General features: G+C 38.6%; 1 long non-coding RNA gene across 4 annotated transcripts in view; it reads right to left on the reverse strand.

Annotated features, from left to right (window-relative positions):
- The window catches only part of LOC306990156, a 126,446-nt gene that overhangs the window by 54,896 nt on the left and 50,704 nt on the right, over positions 1–20,846 (reverse strand). The gene's annotated exons all lie outside the window — the stretch shown is intronic.

The raw sequence follows: 20,846 nt of genomic DNA on the forward strand, positions 1-20,846 counted from the left end.
TTATATATATATATACATATATATACTTGTAGACCACCTCATTCTGCACAAATGTGATGAAACACAATGGCCGCTTTATGAGTTAATAAGAATGAAGGGCTGCTCTCGCAGTGGCGTTTTTTTCCTCTCTGCCGCCTGAAACAGATGATGGGCCATCTGCTAGAGGACAATGCTAATCACAGGGCGGCGTGCAACGCTGGTGTGGATGAATGGCCAGGCTGGGCTCTCACATGTCGAGTGGCTCGTCCCACAATGCAGAGCGCCGGTCTGCCAAGTCCAGTCCTCTGCTCTGGCCCTGCCTCTTTCCTGTACCCACGCTCCCGCCAGACAGCCACCACACACATGCCGTTTCCTGTCAATTCAGGAAGTTTTTGGTTGTGGTCCCACTGATCCCACTGACACAAATGGGTAACAACATGGATGTTTAGTCATTTCCTACTTCCTCGTAGAAGTTACGGGTCAATGACTATTCTCTAAATGATCACTGATGGGTTACATCTGCATACTTTGAGAGGTTTTGTTTTGTTTGGATTTCATGCCGTTTTTCCCCCCATATGTCATCTGGTATTGAAGAATTGACTGGTTGATGTGTCAATTGAACTCAATTATCACAGTTATTATCTTAGAGAAGCCACTCTCACAGTTTTAGAAGAGAGCAATATTTCACACCACGCTAAGCGGATACAGAAGCCAGACATCCCAAACACAGGCAGTTAATGTTAAATGGAGTATTACATTCTTCATCCGTCGATATTTCATGGGTGGGCCCCTTCACGACCGACACGATCACCCCTCCAACCACCTCAACTACAAATATAGCCTGCAAAAATCAAACAGCCATCCTCTTTCTCTGCATTAACATTTACAACACCAGGAAATTGGTCCTTAATTCCTTTATCCTCTGAAAATGTGGGAAGCTAATCAGGCCTTACACATTTTTATGAGCGAATAAAAGCCAGTGCCAGGTTTGAGTACTGCGTTGTGTTGGGTGCAGAACGCTGGTCCTGTCCTCATGTTCACGATGCTTTCCAGCTGTGGCACGATTGAAGAAACAACATGAATTAGGCTTGTACCCAAGGCTTTTGCTTACAGTTATGCTTGTGTTGCTATTGTAGTGTGCGGTAAAGCAGATGTGATTCTCTAACTGTGGTGTCCCGTTCCTGTCTGATTAGGTGTGTCCTCTTAAAACGCCACATTTGTGGCATTTTGAGTGTTTTTGCAGTGATGGATATACAATGCCACACGCAGAAAACATCCAGCAATTTACAGCTTGTTAAAGGAATCTAGAGTGTTTGTGGAGGAAGCCAGATTGTAATGGCCCTCTGTCTCCATTTCGGGCCTGAGGCTGTGTCTTAAACGGTCGACTATTGTTAACTCTGGATGGAACATTTTGCAGATGTCAAAAACATTAGTGTATAACAGGCTTAAGATAAGTTTGCTTACATTTTTCATTTAAAGGTATACACTATGTAACTTTTGCCGTTAATAGGCAAAACCGTATGCGTCTTGCGGAAAGAACATTGAAGCCGGTGCTACTTCTCTCTGTATATGTAGGCTATATGACGAGTCACGCAGGTCCTGGGCTACTCCGCAGTGGTTGGTGTCCCGCTCTATCTAAAATAGTCAAAATACAAACACTTAATTTAGAAATACCAGTGATTCAGGTTAAGAAAAAAGAAAACAGTTTGGAAGATGGATTCATGATGTAGCCTACTTGCTCATTATATAAATTTTTACCAAATAGTATAGTTACCTTTAACATTTAGTACCTTTAACATCATCATAAATCGATAAACTAGAATATGAATTCATGCATTACGCTTTTTCACATAGAGTCAGCCCTAGCTACTAACTGTTGTAAGCCTTTTGCCTTACACGTTCAGACAAATTACAATTAATATATTAATTTCTCTTTTAGCATGGTTTTAGCTATTTAAAACTTTCATGCAGGGAGTATCTCTTTCTGTTCCTTTCCGCCATGGCACTTCATTCTGATGTACCGGGGCTTAGCAAAGCGGATTCCATGTAGAAAATAAAAGCCCAGACAACTGCATTACTGTCCGACCTGTCAGGTTCTTTAAATATATGCTCAATCCTCGCCGCCAAGCCCTTAAAAGCAGTGCTGGCAGAGAAAGCGAACTGGGAGTGACAAAAGCACGTCGTTTGGGGGGCTGTGATTTTAGTTGAGGAGAATGGACTTTTAAATGTATTTTTATACATTCACAAGGAGTTCATTCTGTTCCCCATGAATCAATAATAAGCAGTGTGCCATAGACCCGGGATACAATTATCCACCCCGAAGAAGCTCACCTGTCACAATGATGTCTGAGGAACTGAATACGCTGTCAGGTGTAATGGCGTTTATTTTGCTGTTCCCACAGAGCCGGGGCCTGTAGCAGATCTAACATGGAAGATTCTTAGGAGTCATGCTCAGGCCTACGAGGACATGACTGTACACTACACACACACAGAGCCATACTGAAGCAATGCAGAATCCATTACCACAGCAGGTTCCAGCTCCTTACTGTTTCTGTTAGTGATTCTTTTCTTTTTTAAGAAATACATTTAGAAAAAAGAAACTGCAGTGCCAAACTGGGTTATTATTGTCAACTAAAACTATTAAAACATTTATTTTAATTGAAATAAAGATGGAATAAATAAATAAATATTAGCCTACTTGAAGAAAAGGCCTGGACAATAAACTGAAATAAGTTTAAGTTTAAAAGTAACTTAACTGGTAAAATGGTAAATGGACTGCATATAGCGCTTTAACAGACCCATGGCCACCAAAGCGCTTTACATACTGCCTCACATTCACCCATTCATTCACTCATTCATACACCAGCAGCGGTGGTGTCAGCCATGCAAGGCGCCATCCAGCTCATCGGGAGCAGCTGGGGTTAGGTGTCTTGCTCATGGACACCTCGACACTTGGTCAAGTGGAACCTGGGGATAGAACCACCAACCTTCCGGTTTGTAGACAACCTACTACCACTAAGCCACTGCCGCCTCCCTTAAACATAAATAAGTTTAAGCACTAAAATTATTAACTGGAAATAAATCAAACTAAAACTAACTAAAGTGAACCTAATTAGTAAGGTTAAGTTTAGTAACCTAGGTTAGTTTAAACCTAAATAGCAATACAAAATTAGACAAAACCAAATACCGAAATTACTTAAAATGAACGTGAAAACCAAAAATATAAAAATTAAGGCGAATTCAAAATATGAATACAACTATGACAAAACTAAAATAACACTGGTGCCAAATGATAAAATAATTTAAATAATAAACAAATATAATACAATTCTTGCAAAACAAGTATTTACATGTTACTCAGATTTGATGACTTTTGGCAATCTTTTTTAGAGGCGACACAATTCTAAAATTGGCCTTAAAGGTGCATTGTGTAATATTTGTGACAGAAATGCAACATCATATACATAACTATGTTTCAGTGGTGTATAAAGAGCTTACATAATGTTATGTTTTTATTACCTTTTTAGTCATTTCTATGTACATACACCACGGGTCCCCTTACATTGAAATAGCCATTTTGCGCCGACATGTTTCTACAGTGGCCCTAAACGGACAAAAGCGTTTCGTCACTATGTTGTTCTTCATGCAAAGAAGCAAGCTAAAGTAACATATCACACAAATCGTTTTACAAATCGTTTTACTAAATACTTTAATACAGTATATTTATCTTTGTAAAGAAACCTCATTGCTTAACTAGCTCTCTGCTCTCTTTTAGACAACGACATCTCCTGTCGGCCACCATAACTTCCGTTGGTTGCAATTCGCAACCTCACCACTAGATTCCGCCAAAAATCACACAATGCACCTTTACCTTTGAATTAAACTGCAACACTAAACAAACCAAAAAACATATTTCATTCATTAATATTTAAAAAAATGCTACTGACTAAACACCATGTTTATATTTAAAACACATGGTCATATGAACAACCAGTCAGTAATTAATTCAGGTGCTGATGAATAATAATTAGTGTAGGAAACTCTGCCAGGGTATATTCTGTGGTTTTGGTCCGCATTGGGAGGAAGAATGAATGTGCAAGAACAGTAATCAGATTCAGAACCAATTATTATTGTTATTATTTTTAAATGGAACGGTTCCCTAGAGTAGACTACATATACATTGCACAATGTTTCTTTTTCGAAAAAGGTTACTTTTAAAGGTACTATGTGGAGTTTTTCTACTAAAATTAATAAAAAAATGTATTGCCTGTGTGTGAAGGGGTTGTAATCTCACAATGAAAAAATGAAAAAATGATCCACTTGACGGGTTTTGCTATTACCTCTGAAAGCAAGTATTCCTATTTCTATGTGAAGTCTCCGGGTCGGATTTGACGCGAAATCCAGTGACGTGACTGAGACCTGCATGCGCGCTCCCGAGTCTCTCGCCTCGTCTACTGACTTTGCACTCAACAGCGAGCGACGACACTGCAACTTTATGACTTGGAGTCTGCTAATACTAAGAAATGACCAGCACAACACGGACTCCAACACAAACTCCACATAATAATAATAAATAAATAAAAAGCACTTTCACAAGCACTCGCTTGTAAACGTATTGGTTGCAATCTGAAACATCACCGCTAGATGCCGCTGAAAACTCCACATAGCCCCTTTAAAATTACAACAAAACAAAAACAAAAACTGGTGTCAGAAACTTGAAATTAACAGAATAACTATTTAAGAACAAAACCAAAGTTGGTGTTGGCTTGGTGGGCACACTTTCCTAACAGCTATGATAGTGGTATGTACACAGTTGTCATGATGCAATATGTTGTTGTTGTTGTTGTTGTTTAATGCAATCCATCTGTTTATAAACCAAACTAAAATACATTAAAAACTGAACATGATATGCACTAAAAGGCTTGACTCCATCTATTTGGCCCATGAGGAGTTAGCCCTTTAGTGGGCAGCTCTGTTATGATGGGTATTGGAGAAGATACTAATATGGCAGTAAATATTTGGTGGATGGCAATGGAAGTGGATCCAACTAAATCTCAGAGTAGTTCACAGCAGATGTTTGCACGTTGTGCCTTCTGGAACAGACTCTCTCTTTATTTCACTACCCTATAATTTGCATGGTAACCTGACTAACTAATAGCCATCACTAACTAGAAAAATTAAAGAGAGGGAAGTTTCCTCTGATAAACTATATGACACAAAAATCTTTAGGATAGTGGATCTCTTAATTTACCACATACAGCCTGTGATAACCCCTCACTCTAGGATGGCTGACAGAGAACAAAACTGAACAGCATTAATAAAGATGTTAACACTTAGTATCTGAATGCCGATATATCCTATTCACACAGTATTACAGCTCATAATATTTCTGACAGCAAACAATCAATATTACAAGACTGAAAGGATATACATTTAGCAATTATCAATAGGATGCTAAAAAATAAATTCTCAAAATCATTCAAAACTAATTGTTTTATAGTCACTGTCTGTAGTCTGTAGTGAACATCAGCACACACAAGTCAAAATGATTAGTGCTTTGACTCACTGTAAATATATATTTTAAAGAGATTTCAATATACTGTAATACAATTATATAAAATGTTCACACAGAATCTGAAAACTAATCCAAACACAGTGTTGATTGACAGACTGTCTTGATAGAAAAGCTAAATTTAATCACTGGAATTGAACGCTATAATCACTCTAATTAACATGTGCAGTGACATTTGAATCCTTACATTTTCTTGGGCTGCTGTACATGTGCAGTTGTGTGGGCTTATTTGTATTGTAAACAGACTGTTCAAGAAGAGACCAGACATAATTAAAATCCCTGATGGCGGGATGTTAAAAAACATACGTGTTGCAAATTGCGGCCCATCTGCTGCAGTGCATGGCTTTATGAGCATGGCACATTGCTCAGCGGTGGGTCAGGGATGGTGCAAACTGATTGATGACAGCGGAAGACCAGGCCACTCCTATTGCCATGCAGACTTCAGAGAGAGTGTGTGTGAAGCGGGTATTTAAAAGATGACAGCACTGGGTTGTCAAAATTCATTTAACGGGTAACCATTCGAAAATCAAAGCTAGTAGTTAGGTCATATTATTAGCATAATGCATTTTCAGGCTATTTTCCTAACATGAATATTTCCCTAAGATGATAGTAATGACACAGCAAAACATTAATACCACGAAAAAGTATGGTAACACTTAAAAAAAAAAAAATTATATACATAATAAAATAAAGTATTACAATGTTTGTGTATATATTAGGGATGCACTGATACCACTTTTTTCAGACCAAGTCCGATATCGTTACTTTCATTTTTGGTACTTGCCGATACGGAGTTCCGATACCAATATCTGTATTTTCACTGCATTTGTAATTTTTTTAAATGTATTGGTTGAAACCAAAAGAATACAAATCATATTGGTTTGTTCAGTAGATATATATTTCCTTCAGTTATTTTCATGCTTAAATAAGCCTGCTGAAATGTATTGTATAAGCTTCACTGTTCATTATATTGCTCTATCATATTTTATCTATCATTTAATAGCACAGCGCATATTTAGAGCTGCTTCAGCAGAGCTCAGTGCTGAGGATTGGATCAGTGGCTCAAATGCTTAGATACTAGTCAAAATTCCCTATTCTCTATTCCAATGTTGATACTACAGCAAAACTAATAGCCTAATTAATTATGTAAAACATTGTTAAAGACAAGTAAACAGTCAGTAATAAAATAAGAACAAATAATCAAATTACAAATAAATATAATAGAACAAAGAACGGCTACAAATGGAATAAACAGTTTTTAGAGTTTTTCAGATAGGTCTAATAGTTTGCAGGTACACAAATTTAAAAAAAGTTATCAAATGTGAAATAACACGGCATGTTCATTACCGTAAAAATTAAATATAGATGGATCTTTATAAAGTTACAAGAGGTATTTAGTCAAGAGCAGTGAGTGATTTCTTGCAGGTTTATTAGACTGCTGTCCCTTTAAGACCGAATGCACATGATTAATATGAATACTGTGTACGTGCATAAAACCGACCATGTTTACTAGGATACTCAACAAGACATACATCATTTTGTGTGAATTTGTTAATACAAGCGCAAGGCGTGAACGAGAATTCAATTCAGTATTCGCGCGATGTCTGAAACGCAGGTTTTGCGTTCATGAAACTTTTTTGACTTGCAAACGTTTTATGAGAGCATTTTATAGATTGCGAGTGCAAGTACGAGAGCGCAGTATCGGGTCCAATATCGGTGCATCCCTAGTATGTATATACAGTATATATATTATTTTACCAACTTCCAATATAATATTGTCAAATCATCCCACCAATCACTCAAATATAACAGACCCAAACAGTGAAATGTGAATGTAAGTTAACACTGAGGCTTTCAGAGTGACAAACCTGGATGGCACAGGGAGAAATTGAATGGATACACAGAATATGACAAACAGCCCTTTACTGTAACCTTTCAACAGAGAGCTCCAAGAGAGACATTACCCTGCTGAAATAAAAGCGCTCACACCATTTGTGCTGCGGCCATCACTTCATCTGATGCCCTGTGTGTCCATGTCAGTGAAATGCTATTCATGTCATCTTTCCCAAAATAATTTACCAAGTGCAATTAGCAGCAGTCGGAAGTTGTCATCCGCAGGCTTCTGGAAAGCGTTCAGCGGAGGAGTTAACGTATTAAAGACACTTACAGCCTGCATTAAAAAATAAACATGTGGATCTCTGGTGATTACCCGGCACCAGAAGAAAGAAATGACATTTCCCTGAAAAATTAGAAACAAACCTGTTTGACAGCCCCTGTTAGCTTAGAACAAATGGGAGACATGGGAAATTGTTTGACACACTTTCATAAAAAGCAAGTGAAGGCAACCTATCCTTTGGTGTCGGGTAATGGCTCCTCGTTGTTAGATTCAATGGAAAAAGCTATTCATACTGTTGTGTGATTGAAAAGAAAATTGAATCCTTTTGATGTTATAAATGTGTCTATTACTGCATTTGCACACAAAATTTCAATGGAAATTACAGAGAAAGGAGTGATTCTCTGGGGGAGGGGGTGACATATTGAATTCTATTCCAGCCTGAATATCAATATACTGTACGCCTGGCAGAATGACTCCAAAACCATATGATTTTTCACGCTGGCGTCAGAGTAAATAGGGTGAAAGGCTAAAATTGCAAAACTATATATATGAATGTTAATGCATAGATATTTCCCAAACAACCTCCTCTATTTGCCACATAGTTATAGGAAACTTTTCATTGCCGGCTGCAGAAACCTCCAGAGGAGGTGCTCGGTCCCTCCGAAGTTCACGACGTGTACAACTACAAAAACACTGGCAGTCTGTGCAGTGTGCTTGCTATATTAAAGAACCTTTTGATAGGGCCTCCAGCAAGATATAATAGAGCTGTTGTGCATTTACAGGTAGTTAAAAAATCAGCAAATAGAGTTCGGAAGATGGGTTCAGCCCAGGTTTGTGAGAGGAATGCGTTGCTGAGAGCCCTATTGAATTTAAGAATTTCTGAAGCCGCCACTTCAAGCAAAACACTGCCGCACTTCCCCGCTCTATCAAGAATATAGCCATTGAAAGTCCCCTTCAAAACACAGCAGTTGTCTTAACTCGGTGACTGTTCCTGGCTTCAGGTAACACTGGCATGTGGCAGCCAAAAGTACTCTGAAAAGACTCCGTAACCGGGCCTCGCACCGCACGCATCGTTTTCAAAAACATCTGAGTAAAGAAAGAAAGAAAAAAAGAAATGCCATGGTCATAAAAGATGTGTGCAAATAGAATTAACAAAAGATTAAAACATATCAAAACAAACTTATAAGACATGACCAGTGACCTGACATCCAAAACGCAAGAAGACTCTCGGCTAAATGTACTGTCACTCCTCATTGAGCATGAAGCGCTCTCTGATCACTAAACTAGGGATTTTTTCAATTGCCTTGATGAATACATTGAAAGGCTATTCAGCGATGCACACATTTGATGTTCCAGGCCTACGATACAACATTTCTGAAGTTTGAGAAAAAGCATGTAATAGCATCCTTTTGACGCATCTGTATTAATTATGGATACATTCAAATCGAACAGCATCTTCCGCACACTGGCGCAAGTCATTGTGGGTAACACACAAATCATTTAACTGACTAGTGATGTTAATATATCAGCACTTTTGAAGCGACGCACAAAGGTACAATGATTGCTTCAATTCAAAGGCAGTCGTATTACAAATCCGAATGTAAATCAAGGTTCAAAAACCGTGTTTGCATTCATTTCCTGCATTCTGGAGAACAGATTTGCAGAGAATGTTTCGCAAATTTAAAAAAAGGGAAAAAAGCAGATGGCAACCCATTTTTACACTCATTACCAAAGTAGATGAACAAAGTTTCCACCCCAAAGAACATTCAACCAAAACATCAGAATGATTAAAAACAAATCACTCTGTGTGTTGGGATCTTGGGATACCCATACATAAGCACTAATGAATAATTTCAGCGCTACTCCAAAATCCACACAATTTGAGCATTTGCTGTGGCATTTCACGCAATCTCCTCCTCGCTCCTGAATAAAGAGAGAAAGAGAAAAAAAACAGTATAACAGACAGAATATCTCTTTATTTAGAATATTCACACTCTTGTGAAGAGCCTGTATGTGCGTCGCCGCTATTTTCTCATTTTGAGGGTGAGAAAAAGATGAGTGACAAAAAACAGCTCTTGCTGTTAGCATGGGGGATATGACCCAGGGATGAGAGCTCATTTATTAGCATGTGATTAGCAGTATGGTGAGTGAGTGAGAGCTTTGGCCTGTCATGACACCGCTGCTGGGATCAGAGGACTGCGGATGACGGAATAGTCCAGTTTCAAATAGCCACAGCAATCATAAACCATCTCATTTTCAACCAAGGTGATGTCTAACTAATTTTGACATGGAGATATCACTGAAAATTCATCTATATTTCGCATGTTTGGGCTGGTGCCGCTGGTCTAGCATGTAGGAGAGATCTAAGATAAATCAATAGCGGAGAGGGTATATTCATGTCCTGGGAAAGATCAATTAACGCTGGACAGTATTTACTGGAAGTTTAAAGCACATTTTTACTTAGGCTTTCATTGATGGTCTCCAGCTTTGGTCTCCACTATGGTCTGAAAACAGAGTTAAAAATCTTTTCAAATTTGGCATATATAGTACCATACATATATATCCCTGAACTACTGATCTGATACTGATAACCGATAATGACTTGACAAATCAAGTCAAGTCTTTATTTATAGCGCTTTATACAATACAGATTGTTTCAAAGCAGCTTTACAGTGATAACAGGAACATTATGCATTTCGGCTGTTGTTCAGCTTTAGTCAGTTCAGTGTCAATTATTAAATTAGTTAATTTCATCTATAAAGCAGTTCTGCAAAAAAGATGTCATAATCCATCTCAATTCAGTTCTTATACAACAGCATCAGTACATTCTGATCAATAATATTGTTGAAAATTAAGTGTCTCCAACTAAGCAAGCCAGAGGCGACAGTGGCAAGGAACCCAAAATCCATCAGGTGACAGAATGGAGAAAGAAACCTTGGCTCAGTCTGAAGGGCCAGTTACTATATATAAACTGACCACAATTCAGCTATTGTACTACTTGTACAATACTTGTATCTACTTTCCCTCCCTCTGAGGTCGGTGGACCATTAATATCCAAACAGTAAGAGCCCCTGCATCAATATATCAGTATGAAGCCCTGGGAAGGAGGTCAGGAGCACAACCCTCAGCATATTCATCCTCTCACTTTCTCATGCGCACATACTCATACAAAGCACAAGCTAAACAAGGTCTGTCAAACTTGGTAATTACACATTCATCACCTCCGAGATGTGGCAGGGTGATTGGATGCCTTCAGCAAAGAAGCAATCTTGTCACTCCGGTATTAACAGTTTCATTAGAACACAGTGATTATGCTAAATGAATCGACGCTAGGGCTCGACACCTTGGCCGTGAAACTGAGGAAATACTTAATGCGGCTCCTGATGCGCCGAGACGATGGTGGGTGGGTTCGGGGGGTGAAAATGCAAGGTTGGATGCACAAAGAAACTGATTATCAAATCTTTAATCCAATTAATTTTCCTCTGCGCAACAGAATACATCAGATTCGTGAAACGGCAGTCCCACGCGGTCTGGAGACGATCTGTACTGTGTGAACTGCTCTGATTGAGTTAAATTGAGATACAATATAATAATTATGAACTGACTCAAGAGACAAGGCAGGGCTCATCTCTGGCGCAGTGGTTTTGTGGAGAAACTGTTTGTTTGTATTAATCACAGTCAGCCGGGTGTGCTGGGATAAGGGATATTCACTCCATGCTCAACCCACGTTCTTGCACATAAACAACGTCCTGATTCTGTGATTAAAGCGCTCTTGAGTGCCACAAAAATGCCCTCTGAATGGATAACTTGAGATGATACCAGATCCAGCCATATGTAACAAATGAAAAAGAAGGAAATATTTGCGTCGCCACGCTCCCTTATGGCCCTGTTCAAATAAACTGATGGCAGAATAATTTAATCATATGCCAGCTGGAAATGTGCTAAATTGATTTTGGTTAAATTGTCACAGAATACCAAATGAGCCAAAAGAACTGCAGACATGAACAACGGCTGAATTTTCTACTTTATATTGGTTTCACTCAAAAGGAGTAGAGCGATTCAATAAGGTGAAATAAAGTAGTTGAATAAGTTGGCGAACGAGATCTTCACAGCAAAAGCTTTGACTAAAAAAGCAATACAAAGCTGAAAATGTGCATTTCAGCTAGCTGAAACCCTGCCGCTGGCTGTCCTTGCACTAACTAAATCAATATGCCTCTTAGATCTCGCAGCCATCCTCCATTTGATCGTCTTAAAGGAAATCAGCGAAAATTCCACAGAGGACTCCGACTCACAATTTGGTGACAAAGATGTAATGATATAGGAAATTATCTTCAACAAGTACCGTAAGGTCAGGGTAATTATATGCCAGATAGAAAAACAAGCCTGACCCGTAGCAATGCGTACAATTCCTCATTGATTTTCTATAGACAAAGAGAATTTAATAAATTTAGCTACTGTAACCAGACCAGGTGGTCAATCATTGTCCTATTTTCAAAGCCCTTGATGAGAGATGTGGTACATCAGGGGAAAAAATAGAGCATTGTTCTACTTAATTACAGCATGTCAGAGACAAGAACATATTTGCATTTTAAACAAGCACTTAATCTGATTGGAGGACAATTGTTATAAATTTCATTAAATATGTGGAGGGCAGCACATGCTGCCTCTCTCTCTCTCTCTGCAGAAGAAAGGCTGCTGGAGGGATCTGGCTAAAATAACTCAAGCCTTCACAATTCCAGAAAGAAAAAAAATATATATAAAAATAGTTGCTATTTCTGATTCCTGAATTCATGTTTTTCTACCAAAACTTGTTATAGTTTGCAGATGTTTTTTTTTTCTTTTTCTTATCAATGTTTAATTTCTTTTCCTAGCCTTTTCAATGTCTTTTTTCCCCCTTGGGTTCAAATACTAGATGTATACAGATCTTGAGAAGAAAGTGAGAGGAAGGAGACTGAAAAAAATTATTAAATAAAAAAAAAGAAAAATCAACTGTGTGCCCTAACAATTTATGACCATTTTTTCTCACAATTTCCTGCAGTCAATTTAAAGTGGGCTCCGCTGCTTCCTGCATATCTAACAGCCTCCTCAGTGTCTTTATCTACAATTCCTCTTATTTACAGATTGCTGGTGGAACAGCTGCTTCTACACTTGCCCCGAATCCATGAAGTGATGTTTTGCAATATACCATTTAATTTTTAATGCCGATATTCATTTCTCCTTCAAAACACTAGAACTTCCATGGAGAGGCGGCTTTTGATGACAACTACACAACATCCAATAGACTGAAAAATGGTGGAATTAATGGAGATAAACAGGGTGATATCAAGCAAACAAACCAGAGGGTAAACACAGGGGAACTTTACACAGTAAATATACATTTGTGAATGTGAAATGAGAGAGGGAGAGAGTAAGAGAGAGACAGAGAGAATGATTTACGCTTGATGTGGCGAGTAATCTAAAAAAAGAAAGAAAAAAACACTACAGTTTAGCACTAAAAACAAAGGTATAACTTTAAAATGCTTGATTTTAAATAAATTGTTTACTGTTATAAATTAAAACTGTAAAAGATTGACTAGTAAAGGATTCATCGGAAAATACTACATTGTCGATGTGTGCACAAAAACATACAAATAAGAAGGCGATCCATACAAATATAAATACATTTTGAAGAAAAAAAAAACAGACAAAGTAACTCTAAAAAGTGCTTTAGAGAGTGAGAAGAGGAAGAAAGTGATACAGAGACAGAATCTGAGCACCTGTCTAACAAAAGCGTAAGGCTTTCTAAAATGAGCATTCACACACAATTACACTAGAGAGGCCTGCTGCCATTGTCACCAGCCTGTTCTTCCGTACCCCCTCCTCCCGGCAGCAACAACAAAAACAAAAAAAATAATCACCAAAGCAAGTTGTGATGCACCTGCATCTGCTCATTCATAGTGTGAGATGGGCTGGATTCACGCCAAGCCTTCCTACTTCAACCATCGCCAGGGACCGTACATATTGATTTGCAATACAGCATAATAGGCCATCAGCTTAATTATTACTGAAGAGAGCACATTGTTCTCCGGCATTTTTCACCCTTCCAATCCCAGAGAATTGTACAGGAAAAAATGAATGACTCATGATGTCTGCATTTGCATAACTTCCAAACAATAGGGTTTATTGGAGATTGTCGAATGAAGCTGCAAGTTTATTCCAGAGTGAAGTTGTGAATTGCAAAAAAATGTGCTCCTGATTTTGTGATCAAAAAAGGAAAAGAAAAGAGAGCAATACTAACAGAGAAAAAAAGAAAGAAAAGAAAGAAACAGCTAAATAAAATAGAGAAAAGTGCAAAAGAAAGAAAGGTAAAGGACAAGTAAAAGTAAAGGGAAAAGTTAAGGAAAGAGTAAAAGGGAAAAATAAAAGTGAGGAAAGAGATAGAAAAGGAGCATAGAGCTCTCTGCTGTCTGATGATAAAATTATTCATACATTGTAAGTCTTGGCTTGCACATCACAGAAAGTTCAGAAGTAGACTAGAAATGGGAAGTGGGTGGAGCTTCAAAGGAAGGAACGGCGCAGGAATCAAAAACTGTGCCTGAATTGAATATGTGTAAGGCAGACTTTATATATTTGATGAGGAAACAATAAGACATAGAGAAATGCGTTTTTATGTGGGTGTTTAAATGTGATTTTATATTAAAAAACAACATTTAAACCCAGGCAGGAGAGAACTTATTGTAACTCAACTGCATTGTAAACATCCACATGTATGTTTCAGAAAGTTTCATGTATAATAAATTATATTGCTTATGAACCAAAACAACAAACCTTCTGAACTCTGATGCAGTTACAGTACTACTTAGTATTCTATCCCCTTCTGTTTGATTAGAAATTACATTTTGATCGTCTTCTGATGGACTATAGACACCTAAATCAATAAGCCATGCACACAAAAAAAGAAGCTAAGACGCAAAGACACCCCACAATTTACACTCAGCTGATGATTTTATCCAAACCGATTTCAACAAGGAAACATGTGATCTTTTGGTTATCAGCTCTTTAACCATGCTACACCCTCTTCATTTAACAGCACTAATGACGTCAAACACAGTGAAATGTCAAAGAGCAGGGGCTGCTGGGATTGCCGCTCATCCTTTTTCAGGGACATGAGAATGTTTTTCAATCACTTATCATACTTTCAGACAGTGGCTTGAATTTGGCCCTTTCTTATTTATTATCATAACGCATGTTCTTTTCTAGAATGGCTAGGTTAACTGAGGTTAGTCTGGGTGGTTAAGTCAAATGCCTGTCGACTAAAGGAACTGCATGAATGTACTGTAGGCTCTGCATGAGAAAGCTGGGCGGCAGCGTTTCCCAGTGTGAGAGTAATGGGAGAATAGAGTGAGGACATGTTTTAGTGTGGTGTGGGTCCAGTGGTCAGGCCCTCCACTCCATGTTCAACTGAATCATGCCTCTCCGACTGGCCTGCTCAGGAATGCCAGGGACTTTGTTTGTGTTGGACCAGTGTGCATGTGGTTTTAACCCATTTCCTAGTACCAGGCACAATAGTTAACTCATGGACCGAACAAAATGCCACTTCTTCCCAAAGGCTCGACAAAAACTGCTACCGGGAGGGCTCATAAAAAAAACTATTCAAACAAGTTGCTAAGGAAACCAAAAACAAGCACAGCTTTATTTAAAAAAAAAAAAATATATATATATATATATATATATATATATATATATAAATCCTTCACTGAACGCCAGATTTGAAAGACTTCTTTAAAACAATTGGAGTTATTTTAAATGATCTGCACATGTATAAAGGCGGTTCTGAATCTATATAAAGAGGCTATAAAGAAGTGAGCGAAAAGGAGGGCTGCTTCCCAAGGCAAATTTTGCAGTTCTGAGGGCACAACAAGCTTTATTCATGTCAGCAAACAGTGCAATCTCCCAGAGAAATGGGCTTTGTGTCTATGGGGGTCCCAGCAGAGCGGACTTACAGATCTCTTCAATCTAATGCCTGGTCTGTGAACAGAAAGCACACAGAACAAGCAGGACCAATTCCCAGCCTCCCCAGCCCCCTCTCCACCAGCACACAGCCCACCCCTTGCCCACAGATACTGTTTTCTTTGGCTGGCCGCAAAGTCCATGACAACTCCAGCAAGGGACTTATTCTTAAGACATGGAGGAGGAAAAAAAGTAGCCAGACAGGTAAAACTGTCGGGTGGAAAAAAAGAGATATACTGCGATATGTGATAGATACAAAGAAAGCATTGTTTAAATAAGTATTTAAAATACATCACGCGAACATCTGTCATTGTGCTGCCAACTCACTCAAGTGCCGTATTATGCTAGGTTTCAAGGTGGTGATATTTATCCGTACGTGAAATGTGCCAGAAGACTCAGTCATTGTGAAAAATAAGTTCAGTGTTGAGCACGATGTGTATTGAATTTGATCGGAGTGAAAGGGGTGGTGTAGATCTGAAATAATCTGATCAATAGGAAAAAACGAATGCTTGAACACGACAATCTTCTCAATTGGATTAAAAAATGCGCAGGTGAATTTCTGTGATACATATGTTTACCTTTAATAATAACATCCTTGATTACATTCATTTTACGAACACGCATACATACTGTATGTTTATTATGTCTTACGTGGTCAGTTGAGACGACTGAATATTTACAAAATATTTGCTAAAAAAAGCTTTTCTGACATATGTCAGCTTTCCTTTTAGGTATATCAAGGCAAAAAATTGGACCCACGGTAGCTTCAGTGACATTATAGCAGTGGCTTCCTCTAGTTCTGAATGCGGTGAAGTTGTGTGTACATGAATACAATGCATATGTAAATGAAAATGTGAATTGGATTCATTTGGATTGACGGAAATTAGTGCATGCACCTAATTAAAGTACCCCCCCTCTCCCCTCAATGGAATTGTGTAAATATAATATAATTATGTTGTATTTTATGGTAGATCATTTCATTGTTATGGGAAGCATTACCATCAATGTGCAGTTTTCAAAAGTAGGCTACATACTGATTATACATTACAAACATAATCTGAGCGGCATTTTTTAGTAGCTCTGACAATGCATAAATTGTCTGATATTTAAGGCTGAAAGGATAAACTTTTACATCTTTGACACAAAAGAAGTGAAAATGCTAAGAAGCTGCAAGGGCTAGAGCAAAAGAGGTTTGATTTGACAGATGAATACTTGAGCCCTGTCCAGATGGAGGAGGAAGAAGACGAGAAGGGAGAGAAAGTGAGAGAGTCTCATCAGTGGCTTTCAGCCTGGGATGTTTCATTATTACTCGTCTTTTGTCTGACTCTCTGTAGATCCTCCCTACTCTTGAGGCACGCTGCTGCTGATGCTGGGTTAGGTGTGCCAAGTGGTTTTCAATTCAAAATTACAGTCCTTTTTCTCTTTCACGACAGTGGAAAAAACATGTAATGCATAAAGCCAAGCTTAACAGAGCAAGATGTGCAGAGCAGACTGCCAAAAAGTCTCCCACTGTCTATTATAGCACAAAAAAATAATTTTCATAAAAAACCCATAAAAAACAATGAAAATCACCTGGCTACACTGTACACACAATTATAAAGATGTTGTACTGTTAGATAACTAAATGAACAATACTGTAATGTGTGCCATGAGTCAAACATGGGCTTGATCTGGCAATGGAAATTAAGACAAATGCTTAAAAACAAGACAAAACAAAACTGCACAAATATGTAACTTACAGTTGGAACAGAGAAGCATATGGAGAAAAAAAAATTAAGTATCACCCATAATCATTAAAAAAATGTTCACCTCCAAACTAAAATTCTATCATCATGCAGGCCTACTCTCATGCTTAAAATCTGAATTACTTTCTATTCTTCCTGGAGCAAAAAAAATAAGATAGTAACAATATTGACGCTTCTATTTTGCTCAAATGATAGTTAATGGTACACAAGACCTGTAAATCTGGCACAAAAAAGTATATTTAAAGTGGTCTGAAGTTGTATGATAAGTTTATAATGGAAAGAGATTTTCGACTGAAATTGACAGAAAATCTCATTTGTGCAATCTGAATTGGCGAAATGTACAAATTTGGTGCATTGATATCAATGATGTCAAACCTGATGTGATGCATCATAACATGTCATATTTGAATATATGCAAACATTTGTGAGCTGGCATAGAGCAGAAGATTCTCAGTGAATAACGACTTTTGGGGAATAAAGACCTGGAATATAATGCAATAAAAGACATATGAACTAACTGTTATGACACTTTAAAGAGTTTTTTTTCCTTTTTCTGTCATACCATTTTGTCCCATATGGACAATAGAAGTGTCAACATTGTGCAAAACATCTCATGAAAGAAAGTCATACAGGTTTGAAATGACATGAGAGTGAATAAATGATGACAGAATATACATTTTTGGGTGAACTATCTTTTTAAAAACACACAGTTTGGCAGTTAAGTGTACTTAAATGTATACTTAAAAACTGCTGTAGATCTATGCACCAAATGAATTGCAAAACATGCAGCTTTAAATTCACTCATTTCAGAGTCTATTTTTCCAATCGAGTCTGATTGGGTAAGCGTTCCATGTTCTGTTGACAAATTGGTTCTAAACATAATCACCCTTTGGACCTGAGTCATGGACCTGTGATTTACGCCGCCCATAAAGCATACAGACCATACAGACCAGTGCCAGATATGAAATGTATTACTTGAGGTCAATAAGCAGGGGGGCTGCATTTCAAAAGTGCTGACCCATATGTTTGCCAGGGCAAGACTCAAGCGCTTTGTTATAATATATGGCTACCCGTCAAACGCATTGTGACAATCAAACGACTTTATGTTTGCAGACAGACAGGAAAACAGAAACAAAGTGTTTTTACAGCATAACAAAAAGCAATGCTTCTATGCAACTTTACTGCAGTCTATATTTGAGCATTCCTCCTCTGTCCAAAAACAGCTTGGAAAACCACCTTTTCATCTACTGTATAAAAGGGGCATAATTTCACAACTTCAAGGCACTTCCCCCTTTATCAGAGGGCTTTTTGCCATAAAGATAAGTACTTTGTTCCATCTTAAATGGGATTTTCCATAAAAGCCACAGTAAACACATACTTCCAAGGCAAGGCTTCCTCCCCATAATTTTTCTAAGCTTTGGCTTTATGAGAGCCAATTAACTGTAAAGTGAAGAGGCAGTCGGGTCCATGTTAATTGTTTTCCCCATTCACAGAAACACTTGGACTGGGAGCTATTCTTCCAATGTAGCCAGTGTTTGGCTTCCTCTGAAGGGAAATATGTGCACACACACAGACAAAGAAAGTTTGCTTAACCCTTTAGATTGTGTAATTCTGCATCAGTCCTTTTTCCACTTTATAATTTAATATGAAAAGAGTTCATTAAAAATAGTCTAGTAGAAATAGCCTAGTGATATCATTTTCATTTAGCATGTCAATAAATAACTACCATTCCAAAAGATGAGGCAGTAATATTTTTTTAAACCTTAATGTTGTAATGTTCTAAATGTTCCTTTTAGTAGTTATTATTTAATGTAAATTAACTCCAGATTAGGTTTCTTTCCATCATTTCTCATTATTTGATAAAAAAATACAGTAAATACAGTAATATTGAAAAATATAATTACAATTTTTAAAAATAATTCTATTTGAATATATTTTAAAAAGTAAAATATGATTAAAATATATGTCAGTGGCAAAGGCAGAGCAATGCCTGACCAAGTTAGAGCCGGAGAGACGAGGAAGCCTGGTGAAGCCATAAGGATGACGGTCCCAGGTGGAGCCAAGTAGCAAGGAGCCATGGTGGAGCCAACTGGTTGATGGGCCGAGGTGGAGTGATGGGCTTGGCGGTTCGAGGTAGAGCCAAAGGGTTGAAACACCAGGGCAGAGTTGGTGAACAGGAAGCCAAGGGCAGATCTGAACTGCGGATAGGAGCCAGCAAAGGAAGAGTCAAAGGGCTGAAGGGAATCAGTGGAGGCAGGACCGAAGAACTGATAAATGGGCATATGGTTACGAGATGGCCTCCTTGGCTGTGACAGAGCAGGCAGACAGTTAAATAAGTGATCTGCTTGGTCAATACGGAACTGGAAGAGTTCAGAAATGGCCTCATTGGTCAACATGGGACAGGCAGAAGAGGTGGGAGTTGGAGGCAGGGTGGGTGTATCACAAACCACACTGGCATGGTGCTAAGCGAAGAAACATGCGTGGTGCTGGGCAATAAAACAGGGATAGTGCTAAATCTTTTCACTCTCCTCTAAGATTACAATAGGGTTCAAGCTCATCACACTCACATCAGCCTTGGCATTTTGGGCAGGGCTCCACTTCTGGCTTGGGCTCCAGGATGAACTTGGCATCGGGGGTATACTGAAAACGATGGCCGGCTCACGCACCTGGACAGACGTGGCCTTCCATAGCTTTGGGTCTGTGGTGGGTTCTGGCTTCATCTCCACATGGGGCTTCAGAACTTTGTTTGTGGCGGGCTCGGGCGTTGAGTCTGCACTGCAGTGGGCTCTTTTGTGTTTTGGTGTTGGTGGATCCACACAGAAGCATTATCCGCTCCGATGTAATCGTGTAATATCCCTCATGGGCTGTCATCCAGAGGCTGATGTCATCGTAGTGCATAAAGGGGACCAGATCAAGAAACCTCTATGTGTGCTCCTCGAGAGACAGATCCCCCTGGGAGAGGAGGTGGATCTGAACTTCTACGATGATCCATTTGTTATAGGTCAGGGGCTGTATTCACAAAAAATCTTAGGGCTGAAAGTAGCTCCTAACTTGCCGACTTATGAGAAACTCTTAAAAATAATGGACTTGTCAGTCCTAATTTTAGGACAGTTGAAAATGTCCTATCGTCTACGCCGATAGCCTTCTGGGCAGCTCGGGTGACCCAAAGTTCCAGCTAGTGGACCTTTACCAATCCTGTCCCCATCTTTCTCTCTTCCTCTTCGCTTCCTGTCTACTCTGTCATATCATATTAAAAAGGCAAAAACGCCAAAAATAAATCTTTGAAAATAAATAAAGAAAAGAAAAAAGAAAAGAATGCCCTGTTCCTGTGGTAGTTGTTTTCACAAGTTCACACTTACAAATGATAGAATAGAGTAAAAGAGTAAAATAAGCATATATGGTGTGCTGTCCGAGGAATTTAGCCTAAACCCAGAGTATTCCCCAG

Source organism: Phoxinus phoxinus (genome assembly GCF_949152265.1).
Source record: "Phoxinus phoxinus genome assembly, chromosome: 2".
Classification (NCBI taxonomy): Eukaryota; Metazoa; Chordata; class Actinopteri; order Cypriniformes; family Leuciscidae; genus Phoxinus; species Phoxinus phoxinus.